Source organism: Limulus polyphemus, unplaced genomic scaffold (assembly GCF_000517525.1).
Source record: "Limulus polyphemus unplaced genomic scaffold, Limulus_polyphemus-2.1.2 Scaffold1441, whole genome shotgun sequence".
Classification (NCBI taxonomy): domain Eukaryota; kingdom Metazoa; phylum Arthropoda; class Merostomata; order Xiphosura; family Limulidae; genus Limulus; species Limulus polyphemus.
The window spans coordinates 27,561-31,532 of NW_013667051.1; positions in this window are offsets into that span (position 1 = coordinate 27,561).

Genomic DNA, 3,972 nt, shown 5'->3' on the forward strand with positions numbered 1-3,972 from the left:
CAGTAAACTCCATTAGTTGTACTTCTACTACATCACAACTGACGTTATCAGGATGAAACTACATCAGTTACAAGATCACTCAAACCACCAGTCACATCTTTACAACTGCAACATTAGTTAGATTACAGAGATAGCATGAGTACAACATTACCGAAATTATCAAAGTAACTTTTCAATAATGCTGTATCCGGATACAATAAGCTGTCCGCGCCTGTGTTACCGCCATCTTGCCGGAGGTATTACCTCTATAAAAGAGTAATAACACCTAAAGCATACGAAAAAGACTTGCGCATTTTACCGTCCAACTTTTCATAATATTCACAAAATATTGATAATTTGCAATTAAAAACTACAGATATATAACGTAGGCCTAATGTCAAGGTCTCAAAACAACGTCGCGAATATTTGTAATGGTAAACAATAACGTTCGAATATGCAGGAAACCTGTCAGTTTTAAGAAACAAACTAGCATCTCTGTACTGCTTTTATAATATTGATCAAACAGACATAATGTCTTAAGATAACGTTTTAGCATGAGTTCTCAAACTTACTGCTGTGCCATCTGGAGGTATGAAGTTTTCATACTTGTCCAGTTTACAGTATTTAACTTACTGCTATGTCATTTGAAGGCACGAAGTTTTCATACTTGTCCAGTTTACAGTATTTAATTTAGTGTTCACTTCATTTGAAATTAAGACTTTTAATTTTTTAAGACATCACTTTTAAATTATCATTTGTATCATAATAATAAATAGGGACTTCTCAGTAAATTACACAAACAACAAAATCGAATATAATCGAGAAATTGATTATTCCTGCAAATATGAACTGAATTTGAAGCATATTTGGATGTTTATATACAGGTAGTTTACATACAATAAAAGTAACTACAGAAAAAAAAAGGCATTTAATGTCAATAGAGCTAAAGAAAAGTTGATATTGTCAGAAATGTTCTAAACGCTAAACGGTACTCTTGCACAAAAGAAGAAACTGTGATTTTCAACTTATTTATAAACAAAAGGCGAAATGAAATAATATGTAATTTCCAAATTGAGAGACTTGAAATAAATTGGTGGAAATTATTTGAATTAACTGTAATTATCAGAAGGAAAACAAAGTTATCAAATGAAAAATATACATTCTATATTTAGTGTTCATATCGTTAAACTGAACACTAAAAAAAAGCAATTATATTTATTGTTTGTAAAAAAACACTGAAATAGACATGTGTAATCAGTGTGTCACGTTTTGACGTCAGTCGTACAATCTACAAAATTGTATGACAGATCAATTTCAGTTAGTAAAAACATATCAAAATAACGATGTTTAAATGACACCTGAGAAAATCAGTAGCATCAGCCACTGAGGGACTAAGAGTCTGGTAAACAAGAGAGACAAACATTTTCTGCCAAAACCAAGTTATTCGGTGGGACAGCAGTAAGACTACGGATTTACATATTAAAACCCAAGGTTGGATACAGCAGATAGCCCAACATGGCTTGTTTCTTAAACAAACAAACAAGCCTAACCCACTATGTATGCTCGAGGCCTAATCCATTACTTAAACTAAGTCCTTCTTGTTTTTGAATTTCATAAAGTTTTTAATGGTACATCCATTCAACTTTTCTCCCTAGCCTTGTGAATCCTTTCAATCTGTTAGAGCATTTCTTCATAATTTTAACATATGACGTGCATCTAACATGCTACAAGTATTATACCGTTTCTGAGGATGAAGGAATTACCCATTAGTATCTTTCATAGAACTTCCAAGTTTACAGCCCAAGTTTCTTAGCGTGGAAATATTACCTGGAGCTCCATTATATGTAACACCCATGCACAGAAACCTGTTTCATCAAGAGTGTTTAGTGATGTTCTAACAAGTTAAAGTAGCTAGGAAGGTCTTAAGTTATCAACAAAGAAGTAAGTAACAGGTCTCTTCAAGTTATCTGCCAAACCAGCAATTAGAAAAACAAGCGCTTCATGTTCAGGCACAGGGCCACCATAATTTATGAGATTGGAGAAACTTACTCTGTAAGTATTCCACCCAGTTTTCATTTGCAAAGCCATGGAACCAAGTACTACGGTACAGTCTTTCATATATCATTCTTAAAAAAATCAAGCACTTCTCCCATAAAAAACTTATTCACACTTTGCAAAAGTACTCCAAGCATGTGGTCGGGAAGGATGAGGTAGACCAAACACCTGATGCATAAATCTGTAAGCTGTTGAAGAATAAGAAAAAAATGGTCATATACAGCTCTTTCACATCATAGCTAAGAGTACAATGCTGTCAAAGTAGGGATGAAGTTTCATAAATTTGTGATTTGGGTTTTAATTCTTGTTTCACTACTATTTATAGCAGGATTCCCATTTAATTTTAAAATTTATAATTTTTAATACTCTTGTTTGTATACTTTTATGTTATATCTGTATAAAGTATATACTTTACCTTTAGAAACTGTCGCGTGTCTATCCATCAATAGGTAATGCCATCCGTTGGGTTGAAAATATATTTAAGTACGTGCATGATATGTTTATCATTTAGATTATACCTGTATATATAGATATATGGATTTTTATCAAAGTATCAACAGCGGATACCCACATACCATTTAAGTAAGTTGGAGAAATCTTTTAGCACTACTCCGAGCCATTTAGGCACTAGCCCCGCTGACGTGATCAGGTAGGTAGGTAGTAGACGAAAAAGTTGCTGTTTTAGAAAATTTGAAGTGGTATACCAGAAATGTTAGCAACCTTTTTAGCGCATTATTAGTATATATATGCGCATAATATATAATAACGAATACTTTGAATGGTCGGTTTTTCGCTTAGGAATCCGATAAAATGGTTGTTCGGCGCGTGAATTATTTGGAAACCTTGTATATCCCTACTGTTAAGTACTACCGTATTTAAAATAATGGTTTGAGTAATAATAAAATGTCTGAAATTGTTATAAACTACATATCTGAAAACTTTATACAGTGAAATGTTCACTGCACAGTCGTGAATATTTAGTTAGAGTACAATCCTTTTTAAGTATTACGATCACCCACTTCTTCAATAAAGTTTTATCTAATAACAGAAACCTAGTAGGAAATAGGTTGCTTCTAAGTTCTAATGACTTTCAAATATAACAGAAATAGTAGCAAAATATTTATGGTTACATATATGTCAAAGATTAATATTGCTTCTTCCCAGTATCAACAGTTCTGCAGTTTCTAAATTAATTAATTAAGCCTACATCATGCAATCAGTCATTAATTTGTAGCAATACTTAAGCTACCAGTAATTTATACACAACTTGCGATTAATTTTAATTTTAAAATACTTAAAATTAAACGCAAAATTAACAACTTTAACATACCTATGTAAAAAGACCGACGTGTCTTCCTTTACTTAGAAATGTTCGAGCACCCAAATGCACAACAGTTATCTGACATTCTTCCAGCACTTATACCTCCGACAAAATGGCGCTCGACTGGCACGGTTCGTGAATAACAACACAATATCCAGGTTATATAACTTTTATAAGAATTAATTGTGTTTTTCTTTTTCCAGGTACGATGGAAAAGCTCAAACGTTGTTCCGATTGCATTAATTCTAGGCCCACACTACGTAGATCCTGATATAAAACTGTACGATCTCCAGCTATTAAATCATATATATACCAATTGTATGTTATTTACTTAACGTTGATAAAATAGATCTAGTAGCTAGTATTACATTTTAACTGTAGTTTGCACATAAGAACTATTTTACTTTCGAGTTACTATGCCTATAGCCTGGTAACAAACCATTTTAAGCAATTACTCAACAGGCTGACAAGAAATTAGAATGAAATGAATACTTCATGTCTGCTTGTTGTGAGTCGAGCTGACCCAGACAAGAAGATTCTTATTCCAGACCTTGGAAATCAAATTATTCAACACACCATCATGGCCAGTTGACAGTTTTAAGGGGTCTGCATTTGAG